The sequence below is a fragment of the Ovis aries genome, chromosome 2, assembly GCF_016772045.2.
Source record: "Ovis aries strain OAR_USU_Benz2616 breed Rambouillet chromosome 2, ARS-UI_Ramb_v3.0, whole genome shotgun sequence".
Lineage (NCBI taxonomy): Eukaryota > Metazoa > Chordata > Mammalia > Artiodactyla > Bovidae > Ovis > Ovis aries.
In genome coordinates, this window is record NC_056055.1 from 95452094 (window position 1) to 95475244 (window position 23151).

The 23151-nt window shown below is 41.4% G+C and overlaps 1 long non-coding RNA gene across 1 annotated transcript in view; it reads right to left on the reverse strand.

Annotated features, from left to right (window-relative positions):
• The window catches only part of LOC121818661 (uncharacterized), a 346398-nt gene that overhangs the window by 254647 nt on the left and 68600 nt on the right, over positions 1-23151 (reverse strand). The window contains exons 10-11 of the long non-coding RNA XR_006058681.2: positions 18766-18960; positions 12145-12255 (exon numbers count right to left, since the gene is read on the reverse strand). This is a non-coding gene — a long non-coding RNA (uncharacterized LOC121818661). The remainder of the gene's footprint in view (positions 1-12144; positions 12256-18765; positions 18961-23151) is intronic.

Below are 23151 nucleotides of genomic sequence, written 5' to 3' on the forward strand. Positions count from 1 at the left end.
TTCTTTAGAATGTAAGTTCTCGGAGCTGTGATTCTTAATCAATTTTGGAGTTGTGACATCTTATCATCATTTATTTGCCTTTTATGATCATCACTAACCTCCTCCCAAAGTATATTTTTAAATGAAAGTGAATAATTTTTATTCTCAAGCATTTCCTTTTATTTTTACTCTCCTTGAGATTCACCTTAGAGGATCATGCTGGCCCATACAGTTAGCAGGGGGTAAGAATTTAGTGGGTTCTGCCCTTTGCCTTTTTCCTGTTTTGATTGTGGGTACTGTAAAATAGCCACTGCCACAGCAATGAGTGTGAACAGAAGGAAGAAAGCTGAAATGCGAGCTATTTCTACAAGAAATCTTCAAAGTCCAGAAAGGATCAAAATCTGGATGGGACATTTTGAAATGGACCCAAAAGAGGAGAGGATGAACACTGACATGCCTTCTCCACACACACTTCTATAGCATTCTCTTTAGGCAACTGTTGCAAATCCTGAAAATCAGTCTCCATGGAGGTGACTTCAGTGATTCACTTCATTGCAGACTCAATCATGCTAAACTGTTTTCATGGACCTTAATGATTATTTGGGACAACAGAGGATAAGATGGTTGGATGGCATCACCAACTCGATGGACATGAGTTTGAGCAAGCTCCGGAGTTGGTGATGGACAGGGAAGCCTGGCGTGCGGCAGTCCATGTGGTCAAAAAGAATTGGACACGACTGAGAGACTGAATTAACTAATTGATTATTTGAGTGAATGTGGCCCAATACAGAACTTTTGGTTTTGCAAGTTACTTAAAGTATGGTTTAATTTTTCCTGTAAGATTTTATTAGAAGCTCTCTGTATGGACTGAAATGTAGGACATGATGCTGACTAGTTCACTTTTTTGGGCATGGCAGGTCATCCTAAACATGTTCCTTAGAATCTGAGTTGGAAGAGCCCTTTACTGTTGCGTCCAGAAATATAATGTGAGACTACATACTATACCCTGTTCTTTCTAATGACTTTCAAACGCTCATTAATCTTCATGACCCTTTTGCCAGGTGTGGAGCTACCAGATGTTAATTGCACTTACCAAACAAAAGTGCTGAGAGAAGAAATGTTGAGTCCTAGATTCTAAAACAAGCCAAAATCCTTGTAGCCTGAAGGTTTCTATCTGCTCTCAACAGTGATTCTTTCTCTCAGTAGTAGGCTGATGGGTCTCCAAAGAAGCCTGGCAAAACTTTATCAGGGAATAAGGTCCCTGTGGGATGGTGTCAGCACACAACAGTGATGAAAGCCGACTGTAAGATCTACCTTAGAGCTAAAGCAGGGACACAAGATGGTTGTCAATATCATAACTCAAAGACTGAAAAACACTTGCCTTGTGCGTTACCAAACCAAAGGATCTGTTAGACCCATTTAGGGCGAGAAAAGGCCTTTTGAATCGCCTAGTTGTTTGCACAACCAAGGGTGCCTCTGGTGGCTCAGACAGTAAAAAATCTGCCCACAATTCAGGAGACCTGGCTTTGATCCCTGGGTAGGGAACATCCCCTGAAATAGGAAATGGCCACACACTGCAGTATTCTTGCCTAGAGGATTTCAAGGGCAGAGGAGCCTGGCGGGCTACAGGACATGGGGTTACAAAGAGTTGGACACAACTGAGAGACTAACACTTTCACTTTTCTTCACGTGCACAACCAGGTCAGCTTGTCGGCTTTGTAATTCCAGAGAGACAAACATTAGTTTTACTTTTTATCTGCAAAGTGATAATACGCAACCAACACTTCTGCTCCTCCCTTCAGGAAAAAAAAAAAATCTTGAAATTCCTTAAAAATAAACTTTGCATTTTAGTCAGAGCAAAATGCAAAGACAGATAAATCATTATAATATCATTGAGGAGCAAGTGCTTAAGTTCCATTTAAAGGGAATGTCATCACTGCCTATCACGTTTCCTGTTGAAGGCTACATCAGTGTCGTCAGAATGATGCCACCAAAGAAAGCACACAGAAGGGTGGGCCAAAAAAGACAGGGAAGGAAGCTCAACGCAGATATAATGAAAAAGGGAATAACCTTACAGCTAAATAGTTTACTTTTCAAAGGCAGTACAAGGGCAAAATGCTTTGTGCAAAGAGAAAATTAGTTTCCAAAGTGTATGCATTCTACAAAGAGCCAAGTTAATTATTCAAAGCAGAGGCCCATGAATTCCCACAATTTAGTCATTCTATTCTGACACATTCAGGCCCAGCGAGCTGCTTCTTATCACTAAGACTTTGATAATTGGCTTAGACATATCAAATAAACTTTCTGGAGAATTCAGTCGTAAGCAGGTATGACATCCTAATAGGGGTTTTATTAGGCCTTTCTCTGCACAGTAATGTATTAGCAATCACTGTGACATTTTCTGCTCTGGGGGGTTTGGGCCTTGCTCGTTTTTTACACTTGCTAGAAAATAAATTTATTCACGGTAGAGATCTAATCCAATACACTACTCTGTTTACCCTGGTGTCTAAAGGAACAGGCCTCTCAGAATTAATGAAAAGTGACATATACATCATAGAAGAAAATGCACCGTCTTCAGCCAGGCATAACTGAATAGCAAGAATCCCTTCTGATTCCACAAACTTGGGAATTTAGTCAGTACAGCTTCGCTGTCCCCTTCCCTGATCATACCTTTGCCTCTCATTCCACCTAGGGGGGAGAAAAATCATAACCAGTAGCATGTGAAAATCAAATCTCTCCCTTTAGCAACAACTGTAGTTTAAAAAAACAATCTTCCCTGAGAAGACGTCTATTGGATATTATCTAATGCACTGCAACTTGTTCTTTTGCATTTAATACTCCTCTTAACAACAAAAAAGGATTTTCTGAAGTCTTACTGCTGTATATTTACATATGCAGGAAATATGAGAGTGGAGGTATCATTTGGGTGAAGCTCACTGTGGATGAAAATGGGGCATCAGTTCAGTTCACTTCAGTCACTCAGTCGTGTCCGACTCTTTGCGACCCCATGAATCGCAGCACGCCAGGCCTCCCTGTCCATCACCAACTCCCGGAGTTCATTCAGACTCACGTCCATCGAGTCAGTGATGCCATCCAGCCATCTCATCCTCGGTCGTCCCCTTCTCCTCCTGCCCCCAATCCCTCCCAGCATCAGAGTCTTTTCCAGTGAGTCAACTCTTCGCATGAGGTGGCCAAAGTACTGAAGTTTCAGCTTTAGCATCACTCCTTCCAAACAAATACCAGGGTTGATCTCCTTCAGAATGGACTGGCTGGATCTCCTTGCAGTCCAAGGGACTCTCAAGAGTCTTCTCCAACACCACAGTTCAAACGCATCAATTCTTCGGTTCTCAGCCTTCTTCACAATCCAACTCTCATATCCATACATGACCACAGGAAAAACCATAGCCATGACTAGACAGACCTTTGTTGGCAAAGTAATGTCTCTGCTTTTGAATATGCTATCTAGGTTGGTCATAACTTTTCTTCCGAGGAGAAAGCGTCTTTTAATTTCATGGCTGCAGTCACCATCTGCAGTGATTTTGGAGCCCAGAAAAATAAAGTCTGACACTGTTTCCCCATCTATTTCCCATGAAGTGATGGTACCAGATGCCATGATCTTTCTTAGTTTGCTGAATGTTGAGCTTTAAGCCAACTTTTTCACTTTCATCAAGAGGCTCTTTAGTTCCTCTTCACTTTCTGCCATAAGGGCGGTGTCATCTGCGTATCTGAGGTTATTGAGATTTCTCCCTACCAGCAAAGATGAACAGGGAAGAATGGATGACAACATCAAGTATCTTTCCACCTTCTTTCATTCTCTTCCTTTCTGTAAGAACATCACTAAGGAAAGGCACATAAAGCCCCATCAAGTATTAGTAACTTGGTCAGAGAGAAGAATATGGTAAGATAATACTGAAGTACTTCTATCAATCACACAAAAAGGAGCAACAGCAGAAGCCATCTTTGTGAGATCCCTACAGTTCCATGCTGGATATTTTACCATCAACTCCCCACTTTCCACTTTAATGAAGACAAAGGTAATTGGACCAATATTCAGGAAATCTAAGTGATCGTTGGCTTTCCTTCCCCCTCCCTTATCTAAACTCTTTTTGGCCTGATATAGGTTCTAATTCAGAATCACTGGCAAGGTCTAGTATCCCCTCAAAAACATCTCCTCTATCTGCAGGCTGATGCCTGAAATTTCCTCATTAAACCTTTAATATCATGCTTTGTTCAACTGAAGTATTTCTCTGAAGTTTGTTAAAATTTGATCGGTTATTTATGTCTTTATGCAGACTACCCAGGATACTTCCTATCCCAAGATCCTGACTCAGTAGGCTTAGAGGAGGACCAAAGAAGTTATATTTCACATAAACTTTCTAGATGATTGTGATGTACAATAAAGGTTGAGAAGCACTGCCTTGGTGTGAATGAGTTATAAAGCTCTTGTGAGAATAGGCATTGAGGAAAGAAAGTGAATGGAATTTAACTGATGACTTGTTAAACATCAGGAATCATGCCAGGTAATAAATACATGCTATTTCATTTCATTTTTACCTCCTCTATGAAAAGACTTTTATTAATCCCATTTTATGAGTGAGAAAACAAGCTCAGAAAAATTTAATAATCAGCCAATGATTACATGGCTAAGAAGACTAGCATTAGAATCCATACATCTAATAATAGGAGCAATGGTAATATAATATTCATAGTCTTTCAGAGATGAAAGAAATGATGATGATACCATCTTGCAGAACATATACTCTGAGTCTGGCAGTTTATTAGATATTTTCCATATATGGCCTTACTAAATTCTTGCAACTATATTTTGAGATAATCAATATTAATTTAATATTTTATATGAAGAGACTAAATCTTACAGAGGTAATATAACTCACCCAATTATACATACTTGTACTGTGTAAGCAGAGAAGCTAAGCTTCAAATCCAGATTCCATACTCATTCCCACAGACACCACTGTGAGAGTCCTTAGTAACTGAGGGGTGAAAATGGTATTTGTGGTAGGCAGAATAATTTCCCCTCAAAGATGTCTATGCACCTCATCTTTAGTACCTGTGAATATGTTAGATTTCATGGCAAAGGAAAATTGGGATTGCAGGTGAAATATGACCCTGCAGTCCTACTCCTGGGCATATTTATCTGGAGAAAAACATGGCCTGAAAGGATACATGCACCCTAATGTTCGGTGCAGCACTATTTACAATAGCAAAGACAAGGAAGCAGCTTAAGTTTCCATCAACAGAAGGATGGATAAAGAAGATGTGGTCCACCTGTACAATGGAATATTACTCAGCCATCAAAAAGAAGAAACCATGCCCTCTGCAGCAACGTGGATGGACCTAGAGATCGTCATACTGAGTGAAGTAAATCAGAGAAGTAGAGACATCATATGACATCCCTTATGTGTGGAATCTAGAAAGATATGATACAAATGAACTTATTTATAAAACAGAAATAGAGAATGAACTTACGGTTGTCAGGGAGAAGAATGGGGGGAAAGGATAGTTAGGGAATTTGGGATGGACAGGTACACACTGCTATATTTAAATGGATAACTAACAAGGACCTTTTGTATAGGACAGGGAACTCTGCTTAATGTTACGTGGCAGCCTGAATGGGAGGGGAGTTTGGGGGAGAACGAATACATGCTTATGAATGGCTGAGTCCCTTTGATGTCCACCTGAAACTATCACAACATTGTTAATTGGCTATAATCCAATACAAAATTTTAAAAAAAAATTTTTTTTAAAGATTGCAGGTGGAATTAAGGTGGCTAATCAATTGACTTTGAGACAGAAGATTATCCTGGATCATCTGTGTGGGCTCAATACATCACAGAGTTCTTTAATAGGAAAGGGAAGCAGAAGAGAGAAAACCAGAGAGATGAGGGCAGCGTGAGAAGAACTCTGCCTGATTAGGTTGGCTTTGAAGATGGCCTGGAGCCAAGGATTACAGTTTACAGAAGCAGGAAAAGACAAGGAAATCCACTCTCCTGCAGAGGAGGAATGCAGCCCTGCCCAAACCTTGATTTTAGTCTGGTGAGACTCATTTCAGATTTCTGACTTGCAGAACTATAAGATAATACGTTTGTGATATTTTAAGCCACGAAGTTTGTGATAATTTATCATGTTAGCAATAGAAAACTAATACAGAATATCTCCTACTTAGAAAGAGAATGGAGGCTTGCTCCACAAGTGTGATAAAGAGTTTGCCCTGCCAAATTTAACTGAGGGACTGATACACATATCATGGTTGACCATGATTTGTGGCAGACACCCTCAGTTACCCACTGAATAGCCATTCCTTTCCTTCTTGCTTTACAGAACCTCAGTTCAGGTTGGATCTCAGGTGCTTCAGGAGAGATGGCCACTCCTAAGGCTCAGTGGATGCCTTGATTAATCTTAGTCAATTGTGTTAGTTCTAATCCTCTTAGAGTAAGTGGTTTCGAAGAACTATAATATAATCCTGGACCTGAGGAAGGAGGGAAAGTCTGAAGAGGAACTTTTGAGAAAGTTTTCCTATTATTCAAAATGTCCATGAGAAAAGATTCCTTTCTCCTTCTGGCCTTTGGATACTGTTCTGTGCTTGAAGCTGCTGTAGAAAGCTGGCACAAATTAGCAGAAAAGATTGAAAACGGAAGTCAACATATTGTGAGTGGAAGAGTAGAAAAATGGAAAGAATCTGATCTTTGATTATACCTTTGAGTCAGTGCATCAGCCAACCCTGGAGTTTTCCTAATTCTAAACTCTTTTTGTGAGATAATAAATGGTTGATTATTTAAGTCAGTTGAGTTGGAATTCTCTATTACTTACAAAAAGAAACATCACAAAAGGCACAATGGGAAGTATAGTAGTCATCAGTCTTGGTACAGCTGTTATGGTGTGTGGCTCGGTCCTCTTCCCTGTCCTGGCTAACTGTGACGCCAAGCTAGTCCCAGTGGACAGGAGCATTACAGCTGATCTCCTCAGAAGATGGTGCATTTTTTGATGATGTTAGGACCATTTAACTCTTGGGTTAATGCTTCTTCTCTAAGATTTCACACCCTGGAGGATGTGGATTCACTTAGTAATTGTGGAAGTAAAACTGCATTGTAGTTGATATCTGTTAGAGGTAAGACAGCCAAGGCACCAAGAACAGTCAGCTCTCACCCACCTTTCTACTGGGCGCTGAGGTTACATGTGCTCAAGCATTAACGGCAATGAAACACAGTCATCTCTCTTCATCCATTGGTCTTGGGCACTAACCTCCAATATGAAATCCCCTGATGAATTTCCACAGGAGTCCTTTGGCTTGGGCACAGGGGTAGAAAAGGAATTTCAAAAGTTGAACCCCATTTCCAACCTTCTCACTTGGGGAAAAAAAAAGAGCTCAGTGTTCCCAGGTACAACAAGAGGGAGAAAAGAGGTGAATACCGGGTAGCCTGACCTTCTGCCAGCAAGAAGCAGCCTTGCCATCTTGCCACATAGGAGATGAGAACAGGAGAGAGTCACATCCGTGGGGATAATATTTTAATGCAGAGAGACCCACAGGCCTAATCAGTGTCGTGAAGCCTGAACAATAAGGGTAGTGACTCCTCTTCCAAAGGAAGGGACAAGCAATGCAGAGAGCAGAGAGAAGAGAATTTAAAGCTCCTCATCAGAAGGCCTCAGTATCTAGTTTTTGATCATCTGAGGCTTTTGTATGATACGGTGCTCAGCACTGTTGTTTTGTTGCTCAGTTGTGTCCAACTCTCTGTGACCCCATGGACGTCAGCACGCCAGGCTTCCCTGTCCTTCACAACCTCCCGGAGTTTGCTCAGGCTCATGTCCATTAAGTCGGTGATGGCACCCCACCGTCTCATCCTGTCATGCCCTTCTCCTCCTCCCTTCAATCTTTCCCAGCATCAGGGTCTTTTCCGATCAGTCAGCTCTTCGCATCAGGTGGCCAATGTATTGGAGCATCAGCCTCAGGTTCAGTCCCTCCAGTGAATATTCAGGACTGATTTCCTTTAGGATGGACTGGCTTGATTGATCTCCTTACTGTCCAAGGGACACTCAGGAGTCTTCTCCAACACCACAGTTCAAAAGCATCAGTTTCCCGGTGCTCAGTCTTCTTTATGGTCCAACTCTTACATCCATGCATGACTACTGAAAAAACCATAGCTTTGACTATACAGACCTTTGTTGGCCAAGTAAAGTCTCTGCTTTTCAATGTGCTATCTAGGTTTGTCATAGCTTTTCTTCCAAGGAGCAAGTGTCTTTTAATTTCATGGCTGCAGTCACCATCTGCAGTGATTTTGGAGCCCAGGAAAAAAAGTTTGTCACTGTTTCCATTGTTTCCCCACCTATTTTTCATGAAGTGATGGGATTGGATGCCATGGTCTTCGTTTTTCGAATGTTGAGTTTTAAACCAGCTCAATATTGTACTACTCTTAAGACTTAATACAAGCTTCATTTATAACTGATTGTCACTTCACCTTGTTACTTGGGCCTTCTCTTATGAACTATTATATTTATAAGCATTTATTTCCCATGGCTCCGCTAAAAAGTGAAAAATCATAATCACAATCAAGTCCAGACAGCATGCAAAATAATAATGCAGTTTAAAAGCCTCACTATAGCACTACCTCATTATACACAGATGGTATCTTTGTGGTGGTTAGCACACTCATGGGAAGAAACAACAGGTCTTACTGATTTTTTTAGAAAACTTCACTTAGGGAGATTTGGTGAGAATTTTTTGTCCTCCACAAATTCTGGGGTCTCAGAGTTCACCAGTGTGCAGTGTGAGCTCTATCATAAACCACCAAAGAGGCCAAGAAGACTTTATGCTACAATAGATAACCAGGCTCCTCCCTCAGGTCTCATCAGCCATGTCTGGTGCTTTTACCAACACCTGTGAAAACTGATTTTCCATTTCTACTTTTCTTTTCATTACAGTCTTTCTGTAGGGGAATGACTATGATGAACAGTCACCACTTTGGCATGCAAGTTTTTCCTCAGTCTTTTTCTAACTTACCTTTGTAGAGTTAGATCATATTCCTGAAGACTCTGCTTTAGTTAAGTCTTTTTTTTTCTCACCTCTAAGCTTTTCTCACCATATTCTTTGTAATGCCTTGCATATTACTGCTGATTTTTCTCGGTCCCTCATTCAGCTGCCTGTTCACTAAACTAGGAGGTCTAAGGGAACCTCACCCACATATGGAAGTTGGTACTACTGTGGGCAGGGGGGTCTTGGGCTCCAGTGGCCCACCCTCCAGCAGGCTTCCTTATACGGTGGTCTCAGGAATGTGACCCATGACGATGAAAAGCAGAAGCTAGCAGGCCTCTTAAGGCCTAGACTCTGGAAGTCACATGTTTTTACTCCCAGTGTACTCTACTAGTTAAAGAAATAAGCAATGCCAACCCAGTTTCAAGGTACAGAGAAATAGACTTCGAGATGAGTGGATCAGTAAAGCCATATAACAAAGTGGAATGTATACCAGGATGGGGGGAATTATGGCCATTAAAAAATCCTTCACACAAGAGAGACATCAGCTATCAGATTGCACTGATACAGAATCCACAGCATCCTGGCCAAAGGCTCCTTAGAATGCTTCCACCTAGAGACAGGATGGGATCCAGGGTCCAATGTAGATGTGGATATCAAGAAGCAAGCAGATCATTACAAAGCTGCCTTACCATCACTGAGCATGTTCTAGGGTGCTTTAAAAGGACAAAACCACATGACATACCACTCCTGATGGAAAGGCAGGGAGATGGTTATACAGAGAGCTCCACCATGCTGGCAGTAATTAAAGGCTGAGTTCCTGCCTCTGGTCATCTGATTTTTTACACCATCAAACTCAACTGTCAATATGCCAAGACTTGATTAGTATCCTGGAGTCTGGACCATGCTAATCAAACCCAGGCAAATCAGACCATGCTAATCAAAAGAATAGCTCTTGTGCAAGGAAGACTGCCATAATTTGCAAAAATAGAGACTATCAGAGTTCGGTTGCTTGAGTTCCTACTGTAAAGCAACACAAAGATCCAACGTGGATTCAAAAAATAACTTAGCAAGAATAGGATCCTTGTCAGGGAGACGTGTCAGAACGAAGAAATGACGGGCTGGGTTCAAAGTACCCTTGCCAACTAGCATTCTGGGACCTCTCTCTTTACAGAAGTATTACTCTCCCAGTTACTCTCAGTTTGCTTATCTGTAACATGAGCATAATTATGCTTACCTGGAAGAGTTGCTGCAAGAATTAGAAATCATAGTAGTGCACAATAAACATGAATTACTAAAATTAACTATAAAGTGCTGAACACTGTTGTGAGACATCGTTAAATACACACTTCACTTCAGATGACACCAAGATCTAAGTGCTGGGTCAGACACTGAACACACCCTGTCCCTTGGACTCCTAAGATACTGTTAGTACATGTAGTGAAATACAGGCTGATATTCAGAACATTGCATGAGTGCCACCTCCTGTCGAACCTTCCCGGACATCTCCTATGCTTCCATCCTCATATCACTACATATTTGTTTGTAAAGGTCTTGGAAGCAGAGGGATAAATGCACTAGAAGTAAAAATCTCATGATGTCCCATGACCTGGACAGAACGTGCTCACCAAGGTGTGAGAAACAGTCCAGCTCATCTCCCAAGATCAAGATGTCACTAATGAGGCTTTATTGTATAAAAACATAATGACAGTCTCAATAACAACCACATTGGAGGTATTCTGCCCATCTTAACACTGCGCTGTGCTCAGTCGCTTTAGTCATGTCCACCTCTTTGCGACCTATGGACTGTACCCCACCAGGCTCCTCTGTCCATGGGATTCTCCAGGCGAGAATCCTGGAGTGGGTTGCCATGCCCTCCTCCAGGGATCTTCCTGATCCAGGAATTGAACTCATATCTCCAGCATCTCCTGCGTTGCAGGCAGTTTCTTTACCCACTGAGCCACCTAGGAAGCCCATTAGCACACTAAGACCCCCTGAACCTTGTTCCCATTAGCTCATGGTATCAGAATGTGGAGAAGCAAACCCACAGATCTGTCTCCTGACTACCTTCATATGGCATGTAACTGCATCTTAACACTAACACATTGCAATTAATGTTGAGATTAATTTCCCACCATGATTCCCAAGGAGAATCGATGCTGTGTTGAATAAAATGACAGTATAAAGCTAGAGCAAGGTGGGAAAATGCATAATTTTCTTAAAAATAGAAAAATAATAGTATTTCAACCATAGTTCCTTAATTTTTCCCCTTTTTTCTCAAAATAATTAATATATTATTCCTTCTTTTATTCTCTTTCAACAGTACCTCTCACTCATGATCTTGCTGAAATAACAGACCATGCCAATCATTTTGATGATCACTTTGGCTGTTTTTCTTCCCACTAGTGAGCAGAAATAATCAGTCTTTTTCAGTTTAGATTCATCCACTCAAATAAGACACCTTCAATAGGGAGAAGGCATCCATATTTCCACATCTCACTTTCAGGAAAACTTCCATAATACTCAAAACATTGATCAAAAATGAGCCCTAGTCTGAGACATACTAGGGACTAGGAAATTTCCCTGGGCAAAGGAGATTAGCCAAGATCAGGTAACCCCAAGATTCAGGTGAAACTCAGCAGCTAGCAATCCAGACCACAGAATCAAAACTGAAGGAATTTTCACTCTTCAACATTTCTAATAGTAGATACAGTTGATTCCTGAACAAATGTGGTTAGGGGCATCGACCCTCCACAATCAAAAATCTGCCTATAATTTGTAGTCTACCCTCCATATCTGGAACACCTCTGCATTTCTGTATTCAACCAACAAACTTCAGATTGTTTAGTACTATTGAAAGTCCATATATAATGTATAGCCTGGCCCTCCATAACTGAGTTTCCTCTCTATCTATGGATCTGTAGCACAGATCCATCCAATCTCGCATGGTCCAGTAATGCAGTATTCACTGTAGGAAAAAATCTGCATACAAGTAGATCCGCGCAGTTCGAGCCCATGCTGTTCAAGGGTCCACTGAACTTGTCTACTTACAAGTACCTGTCTTACTTACTCTGTACTCGGTCAGGAGTCCACTGCACTACTTAGTTAGCTCAGGCTGCCAGGACAAAGCACCACAGATTAGGTGACTCAATTATATGACTCAAATTGTATTTCCTCACCTTTCCGGAAGCTGGAAGTCCAAGATCAGGGTACCACAAGTGTCAGGTTCTGGTGAGAGCTCCCTTGCTGGTGGGCAGACAATCATCCTCTTGCTGTGTCCTCACTTCATGCTGCGAAAAATATTTAAGTAAATAATGGACAAGTAATTCAAGGCATGAACAAAGGCATGAAGGATAACAGAACAACAAATAAACAATTCTGTTAAAGTGGCACATAGGTTCTTTAAAGAATGTGAAAAGTAGGACTGGAAGGCTAAGCTGGCACTAGATGGAAAAGAATTTGAATATCAAGTTAAGCACTTTAATTTTATCCTACAAGTTATAGTTACATAAAGAAGGTTTTTGATCAGACAAGAACCATGGTTAATGCTGCTGCTGCTAAGTCACATCAGTCGTGTCCGACTCTGCGACCCCATAGATGGCAGCCCACCAGGCTCCCCCGTCCCTGGGATTCTCCAGGCAAGAACTCCGGAGTGGGTTGCCATTCCCTTCTCCAATGCATGAAAGTGAAGTCGTTTAGTTGTGTCCGACTCTTAGAGACCCCACAGACTGCAGCCTACCAGGATCCTCCATCCATGGGAGTCTCCAGGCAGCGTACTGGAGTGGGTCACCATTTCCCTCTATGTGATTAATACTACACTTTAGTAGAGTATCATGGAGAATGACTTTGCAAGGTAGTGATCAGAGGAAGGGAAATTGATTAGGACATCACTGCTGCTGCTGCTAAGTCACTTCAGTCGTGTCCAACTCTGTGCGACCCCATAGACAGCGGCCCACCAGGCTCCTCCGTCCCTGGGATTCCCCATGCAAGAACACTGGAGTGGGTTGCCATTTCCTTCTCCAAGGCATGAAAGTGAAAGTGAAGTCACTCAGTCCTGTCCTACTCTTCATAACCCCATGGACTGCAGCCCACCAGGCTCCTCCATTCATGGGGTTTTCCAGGCAAGAGTACTGGAGTGGGGTGCCATTGCCTTCTTCACTGCAGGGGTCCAGTAAAGTTACTGAGTTCAATCTTTACAAAGTTGTTACTATCTAAGAGGAATAGGGCAGATTCTTTCTCTCTTTGGCAAATGAGGGAAAGGAGCCTCTAATGTCCCAAGTCTCTGCGGATTAAGGGACTAAATCATGATCTCGGGGCTGGTAAATTGCAGAGTAAGTAACTAACCTTCCAGATTTCTCGCTCCAAGTCAGATCTCACTATTTAAACAAACATTTTCTAAGTCAAGAATAAAATGGATAATTTCCATATGGTTTCCTTCCTCCTGGAGGGCAATCTTTATTCTTCTCCAAAAAACCCAGAAGTTTTTTTAAAAAATAAATCTACTTGGTTTTCCAAGTAGAAAAGCAAAGTTGAACTAAATTCTACATTGGTGGAAATCTACAGGAAGCGTATCATAATGGTTAAGAGCATGGGCACCAGTAAGCAGCTGGGCCCAAATCCTGGCTCTGCCAAGTATCAGTGTGGCTCCCAAAGCCCCACTTTTCTTACCCATAAAATGTGAATGTATTAGAACATATCATGAAATAGCCATGAAAAGTGCCAGCTGCATAGCAGATATTCAGTAACCATAAACCGTGGATACTCTTAAATACATCAAATAAGAAAAAATTCCAGTTGTTGAAGCTGAAAATTTGTTGAGCGAGTTCATGCTGGTCTCTAGAATCAAACATGGTCTCCCAGTTGGAAGAATAAGTCACCTGTCGCCAGGCAGAGGGAAGGAGGTTTACTTTAAACAATGAAAATGGAAAATTTACTCTGCACATTTTTGTTTCATTTCAAACATACTATCAGAGAGGCAAAGAACATTCTATCTATCCAAAAAAAAAAAGATCATCTCTTATACCTACTATAAGGTCAAGCTTGTAGTTTCAATCTTCCAATGGTATATGAGTATGAAAATTTACGAAGGTAAATTCTGTCGATTAAAATGAAATGATTTTGCTTGGCAGTGAAGTGCAGGAAGACAAATATCAAATCTCAGTAGTTACACTTCCAGCTGTTTTGCAAACAGAGATAAAAGATAATCCCTGGCTAAATAGCATCACTTTCCTGATAAAAATCAACTCTGAAGAGCACTGGATTGAATAGGGGAAGCCAGGTTTACTCTAAAAATATCCAATAATTGGGGCTGAATAATATCTATTAGAAGAACTTGTGCACAGTGTTGAAAGTGACAAGAGTGTTGCTTTTTGGCACAGCATGGTACAAATATCAGTAATTAAGGAAAAACTTACAGAGCATCTGCAATGAGAATGCTTAGTCTGGCAAATCTCTCTGCAAGTAAATTTACCAGGCTTCATTATTTGTATCCAACCAAAGACACATAAAACAACTTAAATGTCATGTGATATCACATCACTTCATAAAGCTTCAAGACTTCTAAGCTCTACCACCATTCATGGAATTACCAGTATCATCACTAACACTTTCCCCATTCCCCATCAACGTCCTCTCTTCTAATAGCAGCTCTATTAGAAATGAGGCCAACTCACTCCCTTCGCCTCTTCAACTTTCATTGCATCTTCTCCCACCACAAGCATCTTCAGGTCTACCACCAATGTTGCCAGCTCTGCCACCACCATCCCCATCCCCATATCTATCTCCACAATTCCTTTACCAACACCATCCACCAACCATCACCACCATCCCCTCATTGTTACTGGCTGTAGCACACCTGTCATCACACACAGCACTCACAGTCATCACCATAGTTCTTCATGGACCTCTAGTTTATCAAATGTGACAGACCCACGTGCTTTCCCTTTCCCCAATCCAAACTGCCAAACTGCGTGCCAATATAGCAAATTAGTCACATAGCAGTCAATCCATCTGTGTGCATATGATGAGCCCAAACTCAGCTTCTGCTGAACTGCTCACAATTTAGGGTAGAAAATAGATGTGCAAACAAGCAGGCCATTTCTGTTTTTATTTTTTATCTAGCCACTTTACCACTGCCATTTCAATGGCATGGCTTATTCTAACACGGCCACCGCATAAACTCACCCATTCCTCATCCGATCCCACACCCTCACTTTACAACACATTCCTGACAGTGGAATTCAGCAAGAGTATGTTACCTGGGTATAGGATAAAATAAAATAGTTTATACATTCAATCTTAAAGGAAATCAACCATGAATATTCACTGGAAGGACTGATGTTGAGGCTGAAGCTCTAATACTTTGGCCACCTGATGCAAAGAACTGACTCACTGGAAAAGACCCTGATGCTGCGAAAGACTGAAGGCAGGAGGAGAAGGGGATGACAGAGGATGAGATGGCTGGATGGCATTACCAACTCTATGGACATGAGTTTCAGCAAACTATGGGAGATGATGAAAGACAGGGAAGGCTGGCATGCTGCTGTCCATGGGGTTACAAAGAGTTGGACATGACTTGGCAACTGAACCACAACAATAATTTTTAAAAAGCAGTAAGCTTACTGATAAAAGCATACTTCAATCAAAGGAGCCACATCAAAGTTACAGTGTCAAGAAATATCTAGGATCAGAGATTATATTAAAATGCCCACTTTGAAAAACCTTCAATTACATCTATACAGTTGACAATATCATGTGCTAAATATTATGGTACCAACAATGTATTTTGCAAGAATTATATTTTCTGATGACAAAGAACACAAACTCATGTATAAAAATTTTCCATGTCATTTAGAAATTCCCCAAGTCCAATTTGTTCACGTGAAAAAATCTGATCAATTATTCCTCAGGTGAATCCCCATACTCATACATTACAGCCAAAAATACTTTCACTTAATGAATTAACGAGAAGTCAAGATGTTGCATTGTTAAAAAAAAAAAAAAAAGTATCTGATAGGAAGCAAATGGGAGACTTAAGAAAATGGGGAAAAATCTTTGGTTGAAGCTAAAGAACAATTATACTGGATATCTTTCGGCTTTCTATGCATGCTCAGAAGCATTCAACTCTTTGCAACCCCATGGACTGTAGCCTGCCAGGCTCCTCCGTCCATGGGATTTTCCAGGCAAGAATACTGGATTGGATTCCATTTCCTTCTCCAGAGGAGGGCTTCCCTGGTGGCTCAGATGGTAAAGAATCCACTTGCAATGCAGGATATCCAGGTTCCATCCCTGGGTCAGGAAGATCTCCTGGAGAAGGGAACGGCAACCCACTCCAGTGTTCTTGCCTGGGAAATCTTATGGACAGGGGAGTCTGGTGGGCTACAGCCCATGGGGTTGCAAAGAGTCAGACACACTGAGCGACTAACACCTTCACACTATCTTTTCACTTTCTCCAGGGGCTCTTCCCCAACCCAGGGATCGAACCCATATCTCCTAAGTCTCTTGCATTGGCAGACGGATTCTTCACTGCTGAGCCACTAGGGAAGCTGAGCGGCAACTATTTCCCAAGGTTGCTAGCATCTGCCTGCCTCAATTCTTGTAAACTGGCCCATTCATCTGGAAGTAACCACTCTGCTAGGGTTCCTGAATCCCAGCCATCTGGGATGAAATCTAACTCCTGACAGCACCCTGATTGAAACAGCAGTGAAAAAGAGACGTGACACTTGTGCTGCTCTTTTAAATACCTTGAAAAGATGTCATCATCCAAAACTGGCAGACAGATAAAGCAGCTCAGCGGTCTCCTTGAAACTAGCCTTTAGGGGGAGTCAGACCAGATATGTTTTCCCAGATGCACCCATCTTCAGGCTTCCCTGGTGGCTCAGTGGCAAAAGATCCACTTGCAATGCAGGAGATGCGGGTTAGATCCCTGGGTCATGAAGATCCCCGGGTCATGGAGGAGAAAATGGCAATCCACCCCGGTACTCTTGCCTGGAAAATTCCATGGATAGTGGAGCCTGGTGGGGTACAGTCCAAGGAGTCGCAAAAGAGTCGGACATGACTGAGCGACTGAACAGCTACAAATCTCTCTCTCTACTTCCAGCTCCACCACCTGATCTTGAATTTATAGAAGACAGATAAAGGGAAACTTAACAATACATTCTAGTTTGTTTACTTCAAGCTATGGAGTAGAAGGCAGAGATTCTGGGTGGGGTTCTGCAAGCGCACAGAATAGTATACAATTAGACTATCTTTCAGACCAGTTCTCTCAAGAATCTGGGCATAGCACAAAAGAGGAAGACGACTCCGTAATATTAGCAGTATCTTACATGTTATAGTACTACTGTTTCCAAAATGTTTTATAACCTCATTCTGTTGTTCAGTCGCTCAGTCATGTCTGACTCTTTGCAACCCCATGGACTGCAGCACACCACCAGGCTTCCCTGTCCTTTCCATCTTCCAGAGTTTGCTCAGGCTCACATCCATTGAGTCGGTGATACCATCCAGCCAACTCATCCTCTGCCACCCCCTTCTCCTCCTGCCCTCAATTTTTCCCAGCATCAGGGTCTTTTCTAATGAGTCAACTTTTCCTATCAGGTGGTCAAAATATTGGAGTTTTGTATCCTTCATGTTATCTGACTTAGATATTGCCTAATTAGGAAATCAGACCCTAACAATCTGATCGGAGAATGCAAACCTAAGAAGATAAAGAGAACACTGAAAATAGCTGTATTATAAAAAGTAAATAACATTTGGAGAGTAGGTATACTGGGCTATCTCATCTAATGCAATTGTTCCAATTCTTGTTTAAAAACTGACTATAAAGCAATTTTCTTTTAATCAAAATGTATTTTTTCATTAACTTTCATTACCAAGCCAAAGATACGTTCCCCATAGGCAATATTTTAGCCCTAAGTCTAAATAAAAATAACATTTAACAATGCAACAAACCCCTCTAAAGTCAATTATCTAAGGTAAAAGCTATAGTTTTCTGACCAAACAATAATCACACTCAAATACAGAAAAAGCAAACAGTCTCCAGAACAACATTAAATTAAGGATAGACCCACTTAGAGGCAAAGTCACTAACAGAGGCTTCCATGTGAGGCAGCCTGTGATGTCATGATTTATAGTAAGAAATACATACACTCGTTCTTTCTCCTAGTCCTGGGAGGAAGAGTTCTTAAAAACCTCGGAATTTCTGTTGGACGAGGTCATTGAGAGGACATGACCTCTCCTTGACCTCTAAATTGGCCCAGGGCAACAGGAGGCTCATTACCCCCCTCACCCTATCCCCTGTCCATGCTATGTACATAGTGCACACCATTCCCACGGCTAGAACTGTTTTCAAGCATGCAGCCTTTGAGAGAGCCCCGTGTTGTTGAGATCGTTGGCCCAGCATATATGAGTGAACACTTAAGTCTTCTACATAAACTTTTAAGATTCTGGACAGCTGGTGCAGAGATCTAACCCTCTTGCAACAGTGGAAGATAAGCCTCGTTTGTAAATTCCCTTGCTTATTCCAATCTCCACCTACCAGTCTGGCCAGTTCTTCTCTCCTTATGTACTAACAGTGTCCTAAGTGATAAGAGCATTAGAGGCGAAAAAGAAAATCCTTTTCATCATTCACAAGTCCCTTTCAACCACAACTGAGTTTACTAGTTCTTAAAGGGAAAAAAAAAAAAAAAAGTGACTTTCAGAAAGCACAATTTCAAGAGAAGCAATCAGGTGAGTGGGTGGAGGGGTGAATAAGGGGTTGGAGCTTTCAGTTCCACCCCCACCCCCAAGCTCCCCCTACCCCTCACCTGTATGTGGGACACAGTTTGAAGGACCATGGGGAAGTTACACTCAAAACTTTCCAACACTTGATGTCCGGCACTTCATTCCTGGTTACATTCCTTTAAGTTAAATAACACTTCTTTCCCTCAGAGTCGTTATCTTCTTCTTTTTTTTGGAGGGGTGGTAGAGGAAGAGTTGGTGATGGTCCTACCCTGAAGCACCTGGAATAAACATTGAAGGGTCAGTTCAATTAACAAGCGCCCAGATGAATTCAATTATACAAATATACTGACATCTCTAAATGTCATCTCGAGTGGCCATAGGCAGATCAGAACTTTCTTCTGAACAGGAAATAGGCTTTAAAAGGTTACTTTGTTATACCTTAGAAGCCGTGTAATCTTTAGACAGTCTATATCAGAATTACCAAAGATGCTTATTTTAAAATGTACACACTTAGCCCCACCCTAGACCTTCTGAACCCGTATCCTAGAAATTGTTCTGGAAATCTGAAACCAAACAAGCTCCCAGGGTCACGTGAACACTAGAAAACCAGTGTGCTTAGTCGTGCGGTCATGTCCAGCTCTTTGTGACCTCATGGACACTAGCCCACCAGGCTCTTTTGTCCATGGGATTCTCCAGACAAGAACACTGGAGTGTGATGCCACGCCCTTCTCCAAGGGATCTTCCCAACATAGGGATCGGAACCCAGGTCTCCTACATTGCAGGTGGACTCTTTACCAGCTGAGCTACCAGAGAAGACCTGAAAACCACTACTTGCTGTGAATAAGGTTATCAAACCCTTTGCCTCCGCCGAGAAAGGGGAAGGGCACTAGCCTAGCCTCACTACCCTATTCTGTGCATATTTTGTGCCCTAAGTGCGCCAGAGTTCTTTATTTTTTGCCATGATAGACCCCATGCAAAGTCTCTTCAGTCGTGTCTGACTCTACAACCCTATGGACTGTAGCCCGCCAGGCTCCTCTGTCCATGGGATCCCCGAGGCAACAATACTGGAGTAGGTACCATTTCCCTTCTCCAGGGTATCTTCCCGACCCAGGGATCAAAACCCTGTCTCCTGGGTCCCCTGCATTGGCAGGCAGATTCTTCACTGCTGAACCACCAAAGTCCATGACGGAGCCCTACAAGGGTGCAATCACATATCCAGCTGTAGGGGGGCTTTACAGTTCAGAAGGCATGTTTTTATTCACTTTCTTTTTAAACCTTCACAGCAGTCCTATAAGCATTATTGTTACACCAATTTTCTATGTTTAAAAAAAATAGATTTTCAGAGAAATTAAGTATCCTTCTCAAGGTTACACAGAACTGAGATTCAAACCATATCTTTTGATGCTAATTCTCATGTTCTGAGTCTGGCTTGTATCACTTGAAAAGTTTAATAGCCCTTAAAAGGGGAAAAAAGAAAAAGAGGGTATATGGGACTTAGAGTGAAATCTCAAATAATCAAAAGATGAGAGCACAAAACGGGATTAAAAAATTCTTATGTTGGACATTTACAATTCAAAGTAAATTGCCCTGACTCTTCATAGCACAGTCGGATTGTAATACCACAAAAACACTTGACTCTAATCAAAGGCCAACAGAACACTGGTTGTTCTCAGCCATTTGATTTTACGCTAAGCTCTAAGGATCTTTTCTCAGCCTAATGTGGAATTTTATATGTTTCTGCTGTGGACAAAGCACAGTAACACAGGCTCTATTTTGGCTTAGAAAAATATAATCTTTTTAATCTAATTTTTATTAAGCAAAACTCTAAGTCTGCACAGGCCGAGGGAATGGTATAATGATCCCACAGGCATACATCTCCCAGCTTCATCAATTATCAAGATTCCACCATTCTTAGGAAAAAATATAGTCTAAAAAAAACCTTTTAAATCACACCACAATGTATAAATTCAGAATTCCCCACTGCAAATCTCAAAATATTTCCTAAATAAAGAAGTGAATATGTATATTAACAAATAAATTTACATACACACATATATACACAATTTTAAGGGGAATAAATTGTTTTCCTCGTGGGGATACATACAAAAGGCCTGCTTACAGCTCAAAAATGTGTATGTTTTCACAATCTGTTTGATGGCAGGCACTAATGGTCAGGAAAAATAAAATTTGGTCCGTACAGTCTGTCCTGTCTTTAAGCAAAATGTGTGCCATTTACTTGGGAGCTATATAACAGATGTGAATTTAAAAGGAAGAGACCAGTTATAAAGCACTAGGGGGAAGCTGCACAGATGTCCCTGTTTTTAATGCGTTACTGTGCGGGGCCCAATTTATCTCACTGCAAGTGATCTAGGACTTCATGAAACAACTTCAAATTATAGATCGCCAACACCCTTTAAAGGTCTTACATTACAAAAATAAAAAGCATTCTTAAACCTGGCCATTAAGGCACAGAGGGTAGTGTCCTGGACACATTAAATCTGATAAACAAGATGGAAGGAGGGGAATGCTTGGGGGACTTCCAAGCAAAGCGATATGATACAAAGGCACATGTGGACAGGCCTCAGGCCCCTTACAGGAAGGCAATTCCTAAGAGCTCCCTGTGGGAAAGAGCATTAAATAGCTCATCACATCAGAAGCCTGAAACAGTGTTATCATCAGGAGGATGAAGTATTCTTTTTGCTTTCCTAAAGATGCAGTTTTCAATAGGTCCGCTACTGCTGCTGCTGCTGCTAAGTCGCTTCAGTCGTATCCGACTCTGTGCGACACCATAGACAGCAGCCCACCAGGTTCCCCGATCCCTGGGATTCTCCAGGCAAGAACATGGGAGTGGGTTGCCATTTCCTTCTCCAAATAGGTCTGCTAACTACTGCATATTAACTTCCGGTTTTGTGTCAGGCACTCTATTAGATCCATATATTATATGAAGATAATCTCACTTAATTTACATAACCTTTTGCAATCAGTATTGCTAATGGATTTCAGAGAAAAGGAAGCTGAGATTTGGGTACAAGGACCTTGAGATACAAAGCGGCTGATTCAGGATCTGTGCTTGGGTCTTTCTGATTTCCAAAGTTGTTTTCTCTCATAAACAACAGGTGTCAGTGACCTTGATATAATCCTTTTTAGGACAATCTAGCAGTATGTATCTCCTTGCTGAAGCAATTGCTTTTCTAGAAATTTATCCTGAGGGAATAACTGATAAGTTTCCAAAGCAGTACATACAGAGATTTACTGTAGTGTTGTTTGCAATCTAAAAAATTGGCAACCACTAGTGTCCACTGAGACTGAAAAAATTAATTTTGATAAATCCATATACTGTAATGGTAAATATACCTGTTTCAAAGATTCAAAATGAGTTATATATTGATATATAACCTCTCTTTACTTTGAGGTGGAAAAAACAAACCATAGAAGATTACTAGCTTATGCACATGTATATATGTGTGTGTAAGTGTGTAGGTATTAGAAAGACACACAACAAACTTATCAGTGGTTTAAGCATCTCTGAATTACTTAAAATTTTGAACTATCCTATCAGATAAGGATAAAATGTTTTCATTTGAAACACTAAGTCCCTACTTTTTTCCTCTCAAAAGTCAAACTCCTGGTGTGATCCTGTCAAGATTTTGACAGTGTCAACAGGACTATTTTGTGAGAAAGGAAGGGGCTGTTTTTATTCAAATGTTGTCACTTTGCCAAGCCTTCCCTGACCACTAGAGGCAGAAACATGCTCCCTCTCTGGGCTCCCAGGACATCCTGAATACGTCCTTTATTATACCAGTTAGTTATCTCACTGCTGTAAACAGCTGCGTTGTAACACGTACATCTGTCACCCTCAGTTGACTCCGAGACCCTCAAAAATAGAAGCTACATTTCTTTTATCTGGCACATGACATATCTATTTAACATGTTTGATGAATGAATAAGTAATAGAAGAAGGGGATGAGCGAGGGAAGGAAAAAGGAAGGCGGTTTAACTTCAAAAGTCTAATGGTGCATTCAAAGCCCACACCACTAAACCATAGTAGCCCATCACAAATTAATTCCTCAAAGCCTGGGCTGAAGGTGCTGCTGTAGAGAGAAAGCCCTGGGTCATGAAAAGAACACGGGCTTTGGGGTTGGACAACAAATGCAAATCCTGCATTTTCTAGTTAGAAATTTTGTGAGAAAGTCTTTATCACTGAGGCTTAGATTCACCACCTGTAAAACAGGTGTGATAATATTGACTTCATGTTTGCTGTGAGGACAAAATTAGATAAAATATGCACAAGGCCAACACAGTAGACAGTCAATGAATATTTGCTGCCCTCATTATTACAAAGCCTAAGTGAAAAGTATCTGTGCTAAGTGTGGCTCATTAGAGCACAAGAGTATACAATTGAGAATTGTTTTTAAGATGCTGATACTCACTTCAGATTCAAGACTGATCAGTTTCTGGGACAGAGATAC